Source organism: Heliangelus exortis, chromosome 6 (genome assembly GCF_036169615.1).
Source record: "Heliangelus exortis chromosome 6, bHelExo1.hap1, whole genome shotgun sequence".
Classification (NCBI taxonomy): Eukaryota; Metazoa; Chordata; class Aves; order Apodiformes; family Trochilidae; genus Heliangelus; species Heliangelus exortis.
The window spans coordinates 25,418,505-25,438,296 of NC_092427.1; the positions used below are offsets into that span (position 1 = coordinate 25,418,505).

Here is a 19,792-nt window from a genome sequence, read left to right on the forward strand (position 1 = left end):
CTTTCATTCAGCAAGGAGGAGATGGCTGTTCAGTTTGGCTTGTGCATGCTCTGCCTTTTCTTGCAGTTCTGTGGTTGCTTCTACATTCTAGGCTGTGCATTCAGGGCTTGTGTCTGTTGAAGACACCAGCAGACCCTGGCAGGTCAGTATCCAGGGAGATATAGCTTAGAATCCAGGCTGAGACAGTACATGATGCCATGCACTGAGTTGCTCGTTTCATTGGTGTCTCTGGGTGATCCCTGCACAGGCAGAAGGCAGGGGTGCAGTCCCTGCAGCCTGAAGAGTGAAAGGCAATCTTTTGTCATATGTGCAGGAAGATATTTCCTGCTTGATGAACACTGGACACAGAAAAACCTATTGTACATAGTGAAACCCCTATGCAGGTCTCTATGACCTTCATGTCCTGTAAATTTGACCCTTTTTTGGTCTGTGCCATGTAATAAAATCATCCATTACGTTATATTTATTACATTTTCCTACATATCTTTTACACAAAACCCCAAATTCACTGGAGGAATGGTTCCCAGGAACCAAGACAACTTTTTTTGTTTGTTTGTTTTTAATCTGTTTACTGTGTGTGTCCATGCTGGTCTGCTTGATGCTCACCTCCCAAACTGCACCAGGAATCATTGCCGTAGGGATTTTATAATTCTATAACTTATTACTGATAATTTATTCATATTCAAACCTGACCCTTTTGGGACATGCCCTATGTAGCAGAATCTTTTAGTGCATTATCTTACATGATTTTACACAGAATCCCAGTCCCACTGGATGAATGTTTCCCAAGAACTGGGACAAGTGCTTAATGAAGGAATCGTTGCTATGAGGGTTTTACAGAGTTACAGCTTGCTGCTGTTTATGTATTCAGCTTGGAAATTGCCTTTATATTTTGCATGAGGATAGGTGAGCTGAAAAAGGGAGAGTAAATCTCAATTATTTTTGAGACTTCTGAAACATTCTTTTTTGGAAATAGCACTTTTCTCTAAGCAAACCTTTGGAAAATCGGATACTCTGTTTAAGGTACTGTTTGAGCATCAGTCATTTAAGCTGCACGATACCTCTCATTTGTAAGCTTTATTTTCATCAATTTATACATGAGAGTACATGGAAAACACAAAGTGACTTAAAAGAACACAACAAACACAAAGCAATTTAAACTTGCAGCTTCCTGTTCTTGGCATGCCCTGCCCTTCTTTTGCCTCCAACTGCATGTATGTCTGACACATTTGGAATCTGTATGGTTCCCAAAACGGAAAAAACGAGAAATTATGATCAGCAATTTCTGGGGTTTTGTGCAAATTTTTTTCTTCAATGAATCACTCAAAACACTGTTGCTGAGATAACCATCAAACTGAGATGCAACGTTTTGTATGCAACTGTCTTAATTGTGAGACCATTCTCTTCAACATATGTTTAGAAAAACTGAAATCAGACTTTGCAGGAAATGAGCTCTGAACATTATCTATAGTACAGTTCTGCAAAGATGACTTAGTATAGGTCATGTTTGTATGAATACAAATGTACATAAAAGTTTAAAATTCTTAACTTTAAGAGGAACTCAGAATTTCACAGCTTTTCTCTGTAATGGTACTCATCAAAACACTCTGGGCAGAAGGAAAAGAAAAAGACAAATACAGAAACAGCCAAATAAACGACTGTCAAATTCATTAACCTCTCTCTGACAATGGCCAATACTAGATCCACAAGTGAGAACTGAAAGAAAAAGGACAGAAGTAATCCTATCTAGCAAATTAAGCAGCACAGGGACTATTTATGCCAGATGTTTCTCTGATTAAAACATCAAATGCTCTAAGATGCAAAAGAAAAATTTGGTGCAGTCAGCAAGAACCTCTTATGTGATCAGAAATAGATACATCACGTACAAATGGTATCTCTCTCCTGATCTCCATGGATTTTTAGGTTCTGAGACTACAACTAACATACCACCCAGATGGAGTGAGGTGTGTGATCTTTCTCAGGCTTCTAGATCTCAGGAGGCTGAAGCAGGAAGAAGTCCAGAGTGCAAAGCTGTCTTGAAGCCAAAAGGATGCTCTCACTTTCCCACTCAACATCATCAACAATATAGAAAAGGGTTATGCTAATGCCTGGGTGCAGGCAGGTCTGGAACTGCAGGAAGCCTAAAGCCAGGAGGGTCCCTGGAGGGCTGTGTCCTCTCTCTCACCAGGTGACCTGCTCTGCCAAGGCAAGTAGGAGTTTTTAACAGGATGAGCATATTCTTCATCAAAGCTGTAAAGGGAGTGGGAGGATCTTGGTTTGTAGGTGATGGAGTTGACTTATTTATAAGGTCTTAATAGTTAAATTGAAAATCCCCTTATATTCTGGCACAGAGAAAGGTCACTGTGAATGAGGGAAGCAGTTACCCCACAGAGAAGCTGAGTCAGACACTGGTGACCATGAGCCCCCAGAGGAGCCATGAGATAGTGGTGACTCCTCAGGTCAACTGCTGGTCAGGAAGATAATGTCCTTTCTTAGGAAAACTTTTTTCCTTTTTCCAGGCTCAGACCCCTTTTAGGTGTGTTCCCTTTATATTTTTGCTAATATGAGGCCATTTTCAGCGTGACTATGGCAAGTTCCAAGTGAGCTGGTTAGCAAATGTTCTCCTGGATAACCCGGGTCAGAGGCACAAATTGGCAATGCTGTACATATGAGCAGGATTTCAAGTTGGTGCTATCTATTACTGGAAATTTTCCTCTCTGCCATATTGTGGTATGCAGTGGCATGGCTCTCAGTTGCAATACTATTTTCATTTCTCCCCAGCATGAGAGAAACAACTATAATCCTGGCTTGCAATCTGTCTCACTAATGCTTAAGCTGGTGTTTGCAGCCCTGAGGGCTTGTAGGCAATTTAATTACATTCATTTCATAATTTCAAGTAATGGTATTTTGTAAACATTTTAAATGTATCATCATTAATATGCTAAGGAAAGAAATCTATTTGTGCCAGGAAAGGGGAAATAAATCTTCACTATCTCTTTGGTCCACTAGTTTACATTTAGAATAGAACACCTTTTCTGAAAAGCTGTTGGAGACATATGCTCTCATTATTATCTCACAGTGATTTATCACTAACTCTAAAATAAACATTATATCCAAGTTACCTGCTTGCTACTGCCCTTACTATGCTATTTCAGAATATCTTAAAGAAACTATATAAAAACTTGGATAGGAATTAACAATTTCAAATTTTTTTTTGCCTGCACTCATTTTTTGTATTGTTGTTCCCCTTATTTTTTCAAGTTGTATGAAGTAATGGAGAGTGAAAAACATAACACAAAATTGCCAGCTGAAATCCTCGCTAGAGAAGGCAAACTCCCACACAGAAACTGAAATGTCCTTATTAGCAGGATGATGAGTCAACAAAATGCCATGTTCTAAGGGAAAGAGAAAATTCACTAAAATGTAAGGTTGTAGGTTGAGAGGATCTTTTTACCTATGCAGCTGGGGCTGGGTGAGTCAGAGCATCCTGCAGTAGCTTGAACCAGGCATAGACCAAGGTTCGAGCTGTAACTGTGCTTTCAGCTGCCCAGCATCTCTCCCTTCGTGAAATGGGACTTCTGTTCTCCACTTTCCAGCCTCTTTTGCAAGTAATGAATACCCCTGATTCCAGCAGAGTTGAGAAGAAGGTATTTTCTTGTATCTAGAAGATCAGGGTGATCCAGAGCATAAGGCAAGTAGAACCCCTAGTTCTCTGCCTTACCTCACCTCTTGGCTAACAAATTACAGGTTATACATGCTTCAGAGGAACAACTTCATTAAATTATGGATGTTTACTTATATTTGAGATGAGTCCAGTGTCCCTCCCAATATAAGGGATTGTATAATGCCAGAGCTGTGTAAACCAAGAAGAACTGAGAGTTCCAAAAACAACTTATCTTGAGTTGAGGTTAAGGAAGAGAGTGTAACAAGGAATAGGGCGAGGCTGGGGGAAGTTACACAGTGGTGTGGCTACATTTTGAAAAAAAAAAGATTAGTAGAAGCCACTTCCTGAAGGCAAATCTTCTTTATTTTGTTCTTAGAAATTTGATCTATTAAGGAACTTGGTCACAAGATGCATCATTGCCCTAACTTGAAAGATGAAGGCAAGGTGGGAGAAACTCAGCTCTTCATTACTATACCATTTTCTCCTTTGTTTCTGGTGCTTGCTGCTGCAGTAAAATTTGTTAATAATGATGTGAGGAAGCCTAGCTGAGCTAAAGTATTTCTGCTATTTCAATAAGAAAATTCAGGCTGTATCAGTAATTTTCCTTTTAAGCTTTTTTGTTAAATGTCTGGGGCAGTGGATTAATCCTCAATGTTCTCGATACTTGTCTCCCTTCTAGAAAGACTGGTTTAGGCCATAAATGTTTAGAATCATAGAATCATAGAATTGGCTGGGTTGGAAGGGACCTCAGAGATCATCAAGTCCAACCCTTGATCCACTCCTGCTGCAGTTACCAGACCATGGCACTGAGTGCCACATCCAGTCTCTTTTTAAATATCTCCAGGGACAGAGAATCCACCACTTCCCAGGGCAGCCCATTCCAATGCTTGATCACCCTCTCAGTAAAGAAATTCTTTCTAATGTCCTACTACTGCAGAAAGCTACTAAATCTGCTCCCTTCTCTGTTCCTGTTTCTTCTGAGTTTGTGTTGTGGCAAAACTGTGCAGAAATTATGGGCTGGTAAATTTTTTCAATAATAAATAAATGCCATCAGGTATAAAACTCATTCAGTGCAGTGGACTACTATTTTAGGATTATTAGAATCTCACTTCTTGGTTCTTAAACATTGAGAAAGGTTGCTGTTTTTACTGTGTTTATGAACTGATGTATGCAGTTTCAAAACCTGAAGGATTGCTTATAGATATTTGGCAAGTACAGTATAATGAACGTTACATGGTCTTAGAGCAATGTTCTGTTTCAGTGTCTGGAAGCAAGCTCTGCATTACATATTTCTTAAAGTATTTTTGTATTTTTCAACATCATCTCTCTAGTTATTTTATCAGATAGATTTTTAATATAAAATATAAACATGCAGTGAAGAGTACTACAGTAAGTTTCCCTGGCAAAAATGCATGCAGCATACTAGGAGATAGGAGATGAGGTTAAAAATAGTCATCATGTGGCAGTGCAAGACAGGGGCTTGGGACTTTAAGATACACTCTAATTATTCACTAGACCAGAATGCTTCTGTCATCTTCACCAATTCAGAATAACACTCAGAAAAAACAAGTGACCCTCACTATCATACATAATGTGGCAGCTTAATTGGCAAGAAGAAGGTGAAAAGTAGTCTAGGAAAACCCTTTGAGACTGATGGAGCATATTTCAGTGGCTTCATCAAGGTAATGTTCCCCTGGTGATTGGAGGCAGCAAATATTTCATCAGGGAAAATAGAAAGGTGCTACAACTACAGAAGCCCAAACAAATTATTACAAACACTTTTTATTTTTAAAGAGCCTTTCATATCCTCTGTATCTAACAGAAAAGTAGAAGAAAATCATTAATTTTAATACCCATAAATCATGATGTTAGTGCATCTAAAAATAAGTTGCTTTTTCAGTAAGGTTTGATTCAAATAGGTTTTCAGTTGTAATACACGTTTGCTTTCATCAAAGGAGGGAAGCAGTCATTATGTACTTCTGTGCAGGTTAGCACATAGGATGCTCATTTGCACACTTACCAAAACCAGAAATAATAATCAGATACCCTAATTGTGAGCCTATTTAGATCTATCAGGCTCACAAAAGCTCACTTTTATTCAATATTCAGTTTACAGTCAGATTTTATAAAGACATTTTTATGAGAAAAAAATTATAGCTACCACAAGATTTTGTTTAAAAAATACCTCAAATGAAGATTCTATTGTTGTTATAACTTGCTAGATTGCATTGTAAAATTACAAAGAAAGGAACTTCTAGAGTTTCCAAGGCAAGCATCCTCATTCTGTTAAATACAGATTTAAGTAAAAAGTAACTTAAAATATCTATTTTAAACAAAATTCATAGCCCCATTATTAGAAGAATAAGTATCCCCACAACATAAGGGCAATTATTTGTATTTTATCATCAATCTTTTCTGTCAAAGAGACATCATCACGTGGTTTTGCTTTTTTACCTTTATTAATGTACCATGGCAACTGACACAAGCTCCTGGTTTGGCCTAACAGAATGCATAAGAAACTGGACAGTGCTTTCTCCTGTCATTATCTGTGCTCATAATGTAGGTTGTTATCATCAAGGGTCCCATGTTCACATGAGCAGCCTAGGTGTTCTGGAAAGTCTAGATTATCTTCTGTACAGATTTAAATTACTTAGCCATATTTGAAATGGAAATGTGCTGGCTGGTTGTTAATTGCCAGTAAAATAATTTCTTAACAGTAGTGACTAAAAATATGTGAAGGTGATGGTGTGAGTCCCAGTCTTTCAGATCATGAGTTTGCATCACAAGGTCAGATACCTTTCTATAGGGTCTTATGACAGGCCTAGAGAAGATCTGAGCATGGCTCTTGTCTGTGCTATGGGAAACAGAGGAATCTGATTTCACATCCAGGAAAAAAGAATAAAAAGGGAGTTTCATCTCATACTGAACTACAGATATTTATGACCACCATGCTCAGTACTGAGGTACAATCAGGGATATAATATTTATAACTTACTGGTTGCCATAGTTTCTCTAATGCCTGCAGCTCTGACCCCAAAGAAAACAGTATCATTATAATGGGCCACACATAACCAGGGATGTCTCTTCCCAGAGTTAATTCTTCTAACAATTTTCAAGGCTGATACAATTTTAATTCCTGAATCCCATAAATAAATAAAAAGTACAGGGGGATGTTTCAATTACACAAGTCTGTCAGCTTGTACAAAGAATGTAACATTTCTTAAATTGACTGCTGTGCTATATGTTAATTAGTTATCACCAGAGAATGAAGAGCTCCATTAGCAGGCAGCTGCACTTGAGACTAGGTTAAAGGAATATTCGTGCAGATTCTCAAATTTAGCCATCTTATTCACAATCCATTTCTGCTCTAGAATTTACTTAAGCATCTTTAAGATGTACAAAATAGGTTGTAGAGGAGGCACTGGGTTTTAAGTAATTGGTGGCAGCTCTAGCTCATTAGAATAGCCTCTCATCTGACATGCCAAATGTGCCCTGTGTTGAGCTGTTCAATAATCAACAACCAATCGTTCCTCTTCTCACATCACTCAGCATGACAAATCAGTGATATTAACCACATGGGTTAAGGCCAGTGGCAGTCCTTGTTTACATCTCAGGTTAACCAGTTCTCTTTCAATCAATAGAATGTCTCTAAAAATACAATACAAATAGACCGGTGGTGCAGTCTTCATAAAAATCACATGACTTCCCCACATTTTAGAAAGAAAGCAATAAGTTACAGAGATGCAATACAAATTGTGGTACCAAATTGGCTATATCTAATGTGAAGTGCTGAAAGGCACTGGTTGTCTGTTTGCCAGGAGGTATCAAAACATTGTTTTGGAAGCACACATGATAAAAAGCCCACATGGAGGAATTCCTGTAGCTTTTATTGTGCTGAGTCAGCCAGTCAGTAATGCATTCATGCTGATCCTGCCCAAGACTTTCTTTTAAGTGGCAGGAGTTAAATAATAAGCCCGGGGTATCCTTTTCTGCATGAGGTCTTTCCTGCTGGTCAGAACTGAATTTCACCTGCTCTTTCGCATATTTCTCATTCAGTTTATTTAGGTTTGTCTCAATCTCACAGCCTTCCCTAGTTTTTACCAAGCTAAGTAATTTAGTCATCTGCCATTTTATCACCTCTGTGCTCACCTGTGTTCAAAGCTGACTGATAATTATGGGAAGTAACACAATATGGTCTTTGGACAAGTACTGTTTGGTGCCTTAATGTGCCACCATTAGTCATGAAAGCAAGTGTCTGTTCACTCTTATCCACAGTGTATTGTTGGTCATCCCTCAGTTCTGATTTGGAACAGCACCATGCTTTTTACTCATTCACTTCCCAGATTCAGTAGAAGTATCCTGTAAAAATGTAGCAATGAATCAGTGAGTCTAATATTTACTGTTTGAAGCAATAGTGATGGAAATCCACAAAGCACTGTACTTTCACAGATTTAAAATGCTGATAATATGCCTGTATATGCTAAGAACACCAAATCCTGCTGATTCTGTCAGTCTAGAAAGAGGTGCTGGCTAAGTGGAGCAGGGTGATGTGCTCTGAAGGTAGCTGAAAATATATCAGTCATCATTTTCTCATCAATGTTTATAAATATCTAAAGGAGAGGAGTCAGAAGAATGGAGCCAGAACAAGGGGTAATAGTCACAAACTGGCACACAGGAGATTGAACCTGAATGTGAGAAAATACCTTTTCACTCTGAGGGTAACAATGCACTGGAAAAAACTGCCCAGGGAGGTTGTGGAGTTTCCATCTCTGGAGAGATTCAAAGCCCCCCTGGATGTGTTCTTGTGTAATGTGCTCTAGGGGATCCTGCTCTAATGCGGGGTTGGACTACATGATCTCCAGAGATCCCTTCCAACCTTGACCATTCTGTGATTCTGTGTAAATTTGAAAGAGGCAGGCTGGATAAAAGGACAAAGAAAAGTAGCCTAAAGTAATATTAGAAATTTATTGAGATCTCTATTCCTAAACAGGATGTAAAAGCTGACAGAGAGGTGGTGGTCTTGGTCTGCACATGATGTTTGCTGACCTGCCAAGCAATGGATCTTGGCCCTGCAGCCAAGGGTACACCAACCTTTCAGCTTGCCTACTTCAGTTCCTGCCTTTCCACTTTTAGTGAAAGGCCTGTTTTGCAATAACTGCAGCTGGTTGCAGCAGAAATTAACACCTGCCATAGTTTTTCCTTCAGCTTTGCTTTCACTGACAGCAGAGGAGCAATGGAGAGCTCCTCGAGTAGTGCTTACTCACAGTTTGTTTGCAGGCTGAGCCACACAGTGGGAGTCTATCACTGCAGCTCCTTGGCTCTCTGTTTTCTCCCTTATTCATCCTATAATGTAAAAACATAGCAACTTGATTTCAAAACTCTTGATAACATCATGTTTTGTCTGAATTTTAACTTTATTTCCTGTTTCATTTCTGGCACCCAAAAGTTTTGTTACACTGCTTTTGGTTACTCTCTTAGTTTTTAAAAGAATGTGGTAAAAACCTATACACCATATTAAACTATGTGTGTCTGTTGTACAGACCCTAGAGACATTAAAAGGCAGAAAAAAAGGGACACTCAAATGATTTGGCAAATGTGCACAGCAGCTGTCATTAACTGTATGCTTATTCAGACTTCCACTGGTCTGTCTGAGTGTAGCTACACTCCCTTTTGTGGTACTCTCTGTGCTACTGGAGGTAAATAAAGTGCAGGGGGAAGCTGTAAATATATCCTGGAGTGGTCAAGATAGCTATGACTGTGCCTTGGCAAGCTTGGGCATTTACATGCCTAGCCATTCTTCTTTTTTTAACAGCTCATTTTATATAGAGTACATCATTGTTCCACTGACCTTTTTTCTTCTAACTTGTGCTGATGACATCATGAAAATGACAAGTTTACTGGAGCCATGGAAATAGGTGTTTATCATCTTACAAATTAGCAAAGAGCTGGCAGTGACAGGAACAATGCCATAGGCTACTACACCTGATCTGGTGCAGAGGAGAGAACCACAGCCCAGCCATCTAAAATCTGCAGTCAGAATTCAGTCAGGAACAAAAGCTCCCATTTGCCCAGGAGCTTCTCTAAATATGAGAGCATCCAGATGAAGATAGCTGATTCCCATCTACTAAAACCTGTAGTTATAGCTATTAAAAAGACAGTATTTACCAATTTTATTGATAAAGAGCACACTTGCTATAAATATCTTCTATTTTAAATGTGGAACTTAGTCATGTTTTCTGGGCTGAATTTCAGTAGTTGTTTCCACGTAACCTCTCCACTCATTTTAATTTCCTTATTCAGTTTTACAGTTACAGTAAACACTGACATGCTTTAACTGGTTTTCACGGTGGTTTTAAAGTTATCATAAGAATATATGGTTCTTGTACTATTATTTGAAATGCACTGGCATTAGTTTTGACTCAGTATTGTAATATTATTAGGCCTGTAGCAACGTTTATTTCACAGATTTGCTGCCATGCTTAGTCTTAAGCATAGTCTTAGTACCAAACTGAACTGGGGTCTTGGAAAAATAACTGTATGCTGATTTGCTAGGATAGTGCTGTAAAGTGAGTAAAATAGTTAAATGGATGTCAGCTAGGTAAGATATGGATGGCCACACAGAAATGAATACTTCTTTAATCACACTCTGGCTATGAAGAGGACATTTTGTGTAGTGTTACTTTGGTGATCTTCGAGCCCAATAGGCCTCCTCTGGCTTCTCTTCCTATCACCACCGTCCCTCAAAAAACCCCAAACAAACTCTAAGAAAAATAAAACTGGATGCTGTTTTTCATTTACAAATTTGTTTTCTGTGCATTATCAGAAGCTGCAGGCAAATATAAAAGAGAAAAGTGAGGCTTAGACCATAGTAGGTCATTTCAAGGACACTCAGGTACAGCACCTATTGGCACAGTGTTGTGATTACTATAACTGAAAAAAGAGATTGAAAGTTTTCTTAATAAGAATGCAGTGTTTTTAGTGGTGATCCTGTTATACCTGCTGAGAATCTTGGCTTTTTATCACTCCCTTTCACAGGTGTAAGAAAATACCTTTCCTTTATGCTCAAGAATACAGTATTTTTCATCACCTTGTGACGAGGATTGAGGAAGGGCACAATCAAATACATGGGAAAAAAAATGTTGCCTTGGGAAGACCACAGTTTAGTAATAAGGCAAGTTCTTCAATACTACTTGTGACTTTAAGGGGAATAATGATTTAGGATCATCCTCATTTTCTTTGTCAGAGTTTCCTGTAGCATTGTTCTGCCTCATGTTTCCGCCACTCTTGCAGATTGTGCATGTGACGCTAGTGAGACTGAATGAGCTGGACTGCCCAGCCTAGTGCTCTGAATCCTTATAATCAGGAAAAAATGGCAGACCAGCATATGTCACCCTGACTGCAGGCATTCTGGTACTTCATCTGTATGGGCATATCTGGAGGGCATGTTAGATCTCTGCTCTTGTGGTCTGGTAATTCCAGTAGCCTTGGCAGCAATTCATATCTCAATGGTATCCATTATTGTTTCTCAGGGAAGTGGATGTGCTCATTTCTATCCATGATTCTTTTATTCTAATAGAAGTGCTGGAGCACACTAACATTAACCACGACTGAAACTACAGACTGGGTGATGGCCTTCATAGCATTGTGCCATGTCATGGTTTTCCTGCTGCTTCTAGATCTCCCAGTAGGTATCAAAAGAAATCTATAAAATCTACCTGAGTTGGCACCTCCCTGGGAAGTGGCTCCATGCAGCTGCTCAAGTTAACAAGGAGGAACAGAGCAAGGGACTTCTGAAGAGACATCCAGCTTTAATGTAGGCAGGCTCATCTTTCTCTGCAGTCAATGAAAAGAGAAAGGTCTCCTGCATATTCAGTTCCTATTTCTCAAACTATTAAGTTACTTGTCCAGGAATCTCAGTTCCCCTTGAGTTTTCAATTTATTTTTCTAGTAGGCAGCTAAGAATTAACTAGCTGTGGCAATGCAAACAACAATGAACATCAACAGTCAAACAAGACTAAGACCAAACAGGAACAACAGAGTGCTGTAGTTAAATGCAAAGTAATACCTAACACCCTGTATATGAAAGCCAGCAACTTTTGGAAAATGAGTAAAAATCCCAGGTCCATTCTCAACTTTCTGAACTCAGTCGAATTTGCTGTTGGCTACAGTGCTTAGACTATAACGTGGAAATGTCAATGCAGAGCACTTCAGCCTTTCATTCTGTATCCATCAGGAGGTGCTTCCATTTCTGCTCATCTGTCTTCAGAAAAGTGTGGGTGTGAGTCTCTTCCTGTCACAGCCCGGAGAGGCAGCCTGACCAGACCCACTTCCCGAGGTGGCATTTGGCTTTGGGAGATCCTTCACTGTGTTCATGTCTTGTAGAAATCCTATTGCATTGTCAGCACTTAACACTAGATAATAATTCTGGAGCCAGACACTCCCATCACAGGCCACAAGTCACTTATATTGATTTCAGATAAAATGCTGCTTTTATCTCCACTCCATTCAGGGAAGAGTGTGACTGGGTCACACTCACTATATATATAATCTGAGTAATAAAAGAAAGTAACATATTAGAGGAAACTCTTGTACAAAGGCAGTGCTACTTTACACTATTTCCTAAAATGCTGCATGTTAAAAGAAGGACTTTTTTTCCTTTGGAAGTGTAATAACAATAATAATAATAACAATAATAATCACAAAGATTAGGGGTATTGTTGCTGCCATAAATATGGGTACAAAATAATAAACTCTCCTCTTTAATTTGTTAAATCTTTTGAGTGGCTGGTTAATAGTTACTAGCCTTCATTATCAGCAAGTAACCAGTAGTTGTCTTAACTCCAGATAAACTTTAGAGAAAATAAACAATTTCAGTGAAGAATATTGTCTCTAAGAAGTCTAATTTAATCAAGTTCCTTCACCACAGTCAGAAGAAAGAGGAAAATATTTACGGAGTCAGCAACAGATACCACAGCACCTCAAGAGTCAGTGAGGCTGCTGAGGAGAGTAGATTTTAGGACTTTGCACCTGGCTTGCTTTTGTAACAATTTAAATTACTTAATGGGGGGAGAGGGGGAGGAAGGGGTAGACAGGACCTTTTACATATATATTTTACAAAAAAAAAGTTGTTAGTAATGCAGCAGTAGAACCTTAAGTCACAGACATCAGGCATGGCTGCTCATAGCAGGACCCAGATGCCATACTAGAAAAGATAAATAATGCTTCCCATAGCAGCATCTGGCTTTTTGGCAGAGTCCACACACTTGGGCATTGATGACTCTGGATTTGCTTTGTAGTCTTTCAGACAGCTGGATTGCAGTGGCCCTGGGCAAAACTACAGAATCTTTTCCTCTGCAGCACATAACTTCACATAGCATTTCCCATTTCCTAAATATATTCATCACCACCAGATAAGCAAAAAGGGAACTGCTCAGTCCTTCAATACAAAAATATTTAATCCTGGGGAAAAAAAAGCAGGACTTTATATGCTCGCTCTCGTTTGGTATTTTGGTTGTGGGGTTTAGGGGGTTTTTTGGATGTTGGGGTTTTTTTTGTATGTTGCAGATCAACCATGGATCATGACTGCATAGAAATACTTAGGAAATATCCAGTACAAATATTCCCTGCTTGCAGTTGAGAGAAGGGCTCAAAGTGCATACATATTCTTCTGTGTCCTTAATGGATTTAAGATAGTAGTATGTCAAAGTAAAATGCATTATACTGATATCTAACAAGCTATCTCTTAAAGAAAGTTAACGGTAAGGGACAGAATCACTATATTTTCATTCTATACCTTTCACCAAAGGCTTTTACAATTATATTAAATATTAACTCTTTATAGGTTTAATCCCAAGCCACAGCAGCAGCCTTAAGGTTAATAGTCCTTTTAATTAAAGGATAAGTCAGTTATTGAACACAGAAGCTAATCACAAAAGGATTACCACTGAAAATGAACATAGTCTGTGCAATTAGTCTGATAATTAAGACTTAAGTACTGGACAGAGATCAAAGTGCTTGTAATCTGCAATAAAGTTCCTAGAGTTGTAAGGATTTTCAAAATGTTAGCTTGTGCTTTATTGCACCTTCCATTTATTGTGTACCCATGACAGCAGCAAACACGTTTTCCCAATGGATATCAGCAAATATAACTGCAACAGCTGTTACTACATAAGCCTCGTGTTTCTCACAATATGATTACTCTGTCAACGACCACCATAAAAGGTGGCATCTGTATTCATCAAACAGAGTTATCAATAAATGTAAAGCCATACAACAATTAGAGATCTCCAAGGAAGAGCAAATCCAGCATAAAAAAAAAAAAAAAAAGTCAACTACACTATTTAATGACTAAGATTGTTAATCAATAGAATGCTTTCATAACTTTTAATTAAAATTTTTATTTGAACTGGATGTTTAGAGAATCGAATTCTTTGTTTTCATTTCGTTTAACAGTTGCACTACTAAAGTACTGGTGGCATCTGTGAGCAACCATCCTCGGGGGGACACTTCATGTATGTAATTGCATTTTGTCACCTACAGAGGGTGTTAAGAATCTTGTTAAAAATAAAGGAAATAGTTAGGAGACATCTCACTGTAGCCATTATTATAGTGCAAATTACCAGGTAGAGCAATCCAGAAGCTGTCAGGAAAGGTTAGTAAGAAAGAGTGTCAGGAAATCAACCATTCAGCAATTCATCACGGCCTAATGCTAGCTCTAAAATGAAAGCTTTAGAAAAGGCATTGTTTTATGAAGGGACATTATATATTTTTTTTACAGCAGTGAATAAAGATAACAAGGAGAGTGGTTCTCTTATGAAAGATATAAAGACATAATGATGAAAAATGCCAATTATTTTATGGCATGAATTTTCAGGCAAAGTAAAAACAAGACAGAGGTTGTTATAGCTGAAGGAGGCTATTGCTGTTTATTACCTCACCTTTATTTTTATTTTAATTTTGGAATATGCAGTCTAATTTTTGCAATCCTTGCACAGGAAAAAGATGACAGGCTTTCCAAGTCACTGGTCTGGTCCCTGAGGGCTCTGTAAGATGTCATGAAAATATAAAATTCCCTTTTCACAAAGTTTTTACAAGTGCAGTCTTGATACTGATGTTAGCATGATTGCCTTTGTTTTGTTAAGGATTTAGCTAGGCAGTAAGAATCTTCTGATGTCGATTATCAGTGATGATTCTCCACTGCTGTAATGCCACTGATGTGGTTGTATCCATTCTCTTATAGACTGCTGTTGTTATGGGGCACTCTCTGAGGAATAGGTTTGTTGGTTCACATTCATAAATAAGGCAAAGTGCTGGACACAAAACTTGGTCTAAATTCAGTTAAAATTGTACTCTTGGGGAAGAGGGGAGAAGGAAAACAAAAAAACCCAAAAACAAACAACACCCCCACAGCCCATCCTACTGCTGGACGTGTAGAGGGATGGAAGGGGGAAAGGAGCATGTGCTGATCCATAGGGTTACCTAGGAAAAATCAAAGGTACCTAATTAAACTAGTGATAATGAAGAAAAATAAATTATGAGGGAAGCAACTACAGATTACAAGTGTCACATGAAAATCCTGAAGGAAAGCTCTCCCAATTTAACTGAATTGGGAGAGAAATAAGTAAGAAGTCAATAATCAGTAGAATACTTGAATGTTAAAATGCTGTTTAGTCCCTCTTTTCTAATTCAGCTGCCATGATGCCTGCCTGCGTAAAGTGTAAACAGTAAAATCTGAACATTCAGTGGCTATAGGTTTCTGAACAAATTTTATAAACACCTGGACTTTTAGTATTCCTCTTTTTTTCCCCCTCAGCCCCTATATACAGACACCAAAAGGTAAGAAGGTGTTTAAAGCATCAAGACAGCAACCGCTGATAATTTAACTGTTACATTTTTTGTATTACTAAGGATTTATTTGCTTACTTTCCTGTTGTACAAAAAAATCAGCAGCTGCAATTTCTTAGTCCTTTCTCAAAAACAAATCCCAGCACTTATCTAATTTCTAATTTAATTTTGATGAAAAACATCTGTAAAACTATATTTTTTTGCCCTGAATGGAAAAAATTCATTTATTATCTTCTGATATATAGTTTTAAAGGACTCATGAAATAATATATACATAAACACACAAGTATCTTGATAATTTGAGGAAAAATATGTTTCTGGATCCTCATTTTAATTTTACTGATGCCAGGCTGTCTATAGGCTGCTTTGCAGAGTTTTCTGAAGTTACAATGATATGGGAAAAAGCAAAATTTCATACATTGTCTACAATCCTGTTTTATTGTTTCTGTGAAACGAAGAGGGAATCAGCTTAAAGATATTAGACTTCAATCCACTTTCTAACAATATGAATGGCAAAATTACAACTCAGTTCAGTGGTGGAGGATCAGGTGCTTTGCCAGCAATTAGGGTTTCATATTTTATCCACATCCTGGTGCTGCTAAGGTTGATAGCAACATTTGTATTGACATCTGTGAGAGAAGTTTAGACAAAATAGTAGTATTCATTTAACAGCCACGCATAAAACTTCTTCTGTTAAGAGAAAAAGTAGACAAAGGCATACTGTAAACATCCTGTTCGGGGACCTGGTTACTTGCCAGCATCCATATAGGTCCAAAATAACTTCGTAATGCATTACTTAAGAAGCAGAAATCCTGGCAGAAAAAAAGGTGACCAAAAATTGTGTCCTTGTGTTCAATGTGAAAGTGTCACAGGAACAACCAGTAGCAAGGGATTGTATTGGAATTAATAAGCAAATGTTTATAAGTAAATGTTAAAATAAATGTAAAACCCTGTGGGAAAATAATGAATTAGAAATGAATATTTTTAACAGAGCTGGTGATTATTAAATGGTAGAAAGTTGAATTACAAGAACAAACTCACATCAAGTTTGAATGGATGAAACAGGGTTATATATATATCCAGCCTTAACACTGGATACCATTTGCATTGTCTGCATTTGCAATGTTAGAGACATTTACTGAAAACTTGTCAGGATGGAGCACTGACTTATCACAGATATAAAAACATCCTTATGAACAGATAATAGCATCAGTCACTTTTAGTATCTGGATGTCAGATGTGTATGAAAACCCTGCTACCTACATTCAATAAAGAGTTTTTAAAATTACTCCTCAAAAATACATATATATATGTATTTTAACTCACAGGAGAACAGATTAAGAGAATGGTCCTTCCATGACATGCTGGATGAAAATCTGTCTTGTTGCAATGCTAGAAATTCTCAATCCATCAATTAAATGCAGATTCAGGGCACTGTCTCATATTTCCTTGTCAAATAAATTATGTCTTACATCAAAGACCACACAGATTCCTACTTAACAAAACAGGGTTATGTCTGAACATATCATAAATGTGAAATATGAAGGAGAACAAAATGAGACAGCCAATAAAGGTAGGATTTGTTATTCAGATGGCATATACCTTAGAAATAGTGTTGCCAGTGCTCAGAATTTGTGATTAAAGAAATGTTAATAATCTGTCACTAATTTTCTCCAGTTTGAAACTTTCTTGTAATACAAACCAGGAAAAATCTGAGAGAAATTAGAAGAGGAAATGTAACAGATTAAATTCTGTTTAGATGTACAAATTTCTATTTTTTATATACATAAATATATATTTATATTTCTTTTTCTCATTTTTTGAATGAAACGCTAAGATGGAGAAGTATATATTTTATCAAAGAACAAAGTTTGAAGATATAAAATTATTGAGGGTAATCAAATGTAAAGCCATAAGTAGAAATTGCATAAGATTTTCATGATAACTGTGTGGGAAATAAAATAGTAGCTGAAATTCCTGTCAAACATGGTAAAAAGATGAGTGTGGAGAAATCATCTGTAAGCAAATTACTGTCTCTCAGGAAAGAAATCTCAGATTGGGTTACTTTATAAAACCATAAGCTTGATATTCCTCAGTTGTCATAAAGCAAACACTGTCAAGAATAATTTGGGAAGAACTTTAAGAGAAAACACTGAACTATTAAATCTCTGATGTGCTCATACCCTGTATACAACTTATTGTTCTGATCAGAATGTAACAGCTACAGCACAACTAGGAAAAAAATCAAGGAAGTACAACAGGATGACCAGACCTGGAGCAGTTCCATGCAAAAAATAAATGAAGAGATTGGAAATCCCTAAGTAACTAAAAATTGCCTTATAAGATGACTGAAGGAGATGCAACAGTAATCAATGATATTGTGAAGCAAGCAGAGCTTGATCACATAGGCAGCAGACACTGAACTAAGGAGATGGTGCACTTAAAATAGACAGTGAGACAATTTTGTAAAGTATAAATCCACTACTGACTATGAAATACAGCAACCCAGCTGCAATCTCCGTGGCCATTCCGTGTGACAAATCACACAATGTATGCCAGGCATCTGCTGCAAACAACTGTCAGAGACAGACCTGTAGGATGGGTGAACCTTTGGTTCAAGCCGTGATAGAAACGTAAGTTTCACTGACAACCCTGATCTCCAAGGAAATGACTGCTCAGGGAATGCAGCCCTGAGCTCTAATCAACACAGAAATGTATTCATAATGTGCACTTCCACAATGACTGTTCCTCATTTTGTTTCCATTTATCAGAAGCTTAGCGTACTGAAGTAGCTTTTGCAGATGAAGATTCTGAAGAAACTCTGGCCAAACAAGAAAACCAGCTGGGACAGATGAAATCTGTGATTCTGTGAGAAGAATTTAGTGATCAAGGTAATGTGGTGTACTTCATGGACACATTGGCTCCTGCCTATGGACTTCCCCACTGACATTAAAAATAGATTACATCTCCCATTGTTCCTGATTGCAAAGGAAACCTTATGGTCTAAAACTGACCAACAGTTCATTCACACAAGCCAATAAACATCCTCAAAATCTTTTTTAATTTTGAAAAACAGGCACCAACTCGTGCTCTAGGAGCTCACTTCTATCAGGAATGATCATTAGCTGCTCTTAATCCTACATCAACACTGCATTGGTGTGATACCACCTGGCCTCCTGGATAAAACAGGCAGTAAAAATTCATCTGTGTATCAAGCCTTTCAGTTTCTGGTGAGGTAGCCTGGTTCTTCAGAATGACATTAAGACTGATATAAAATCTTCAGATGAAGATGAATTTGCCACATGGAAACAGTTCCAGTGTTTAAGTACCCTTGACACTCGGCTCACTCTCAGCTTCACTGTCCTTTTTTCAGTCATTAGATTTTCCTATGATTGTGTCACCAGCTTATCTGTATTATAAGTTCATCTTCATCTGCAGTTGAAAATTATCAATTATCAGCCACGGTCAAGCTATCTCTTAGTTAACTATGAATGAACTAAATAGATTGAGTTTATTCCAAATTTTTTTGGAAAGGTAGATTCCTACTTCCTAGAGTTTGGGTTTTTTAATTTATATTTTCTTTTTTTCTCAGAGGTTTTCTGAAATGTCAACATACTTCCAAAGTCTAGGTACATACCACATTGAACACCTTACCTCAGAAACAGACTTGGTGTCACGTGTATGACCATTGCTATCATTCCCCACATTATTCTCAGTATTTCCATCTAAATCTGGAAGAATCACACTAGGTCTTTTTCTGTCACATTGAGACTTCTTTTCCACCTGCTTTTCAGTCATGGCTTCCAAATCTTCATAGCCCCTGCTTTTCAAGACACACTTTTCTGTCCTTCTAATAAGTGGTGCATTACCCACAGCACCTGAGTGTTTCCTTTGCTTCACTTTCCTATTACTCTTTATATTCAAGTAAATATTTATGTAGCAAAAAATCATTCCTGAAATTAAAATAAATCAGTATGTGGATATATGATTTATTCCCTCAGTTGCTGAAATGCAATCATAATTTCTGTCTCCACACAAACAATATCTTCCAGTTAAGAAGGGGGTGTGGTACAAGGAATATATAATGAGATAGAAAAAATACTTAACTTCTTAACTATGTTGTGAACTTTTTCTGCATTTGACAATTTACCTCCCTAGAGAAATATTCAGCATACAGCATGCTGTGCCTAGCTAGATGAGCAAACACAGCACACATATGTTCACACACATAAAAGTAGTATATGAATTGTAATAATGATAGTGGCAATGGGAATATAAAGGAGA

The 19,792-nt window shown here is 37.7% G+C and overlaps 1 long non-coding RNA gene across 1 annotated transcript; it reads left to right on the top strand.

Annotated features, from left to right (window-relative positions):
* Window positions 1-18,285: 18,285 nt before the first annotated feature.
* On the top strand, window positions 18,286-19,492 carry LOC139797278 (uncharacterized). Its single transcript, XR_011726387.1, has 2 exons — window positions 18,286-18,399; window positions 18,585-19,492. It is a non-coding gene; the product is annotated as an uncharacterized lncRNA (long non-coding RNA).
* Window positions 19,493-19,792: the final 300 nt, after the last annotated feature.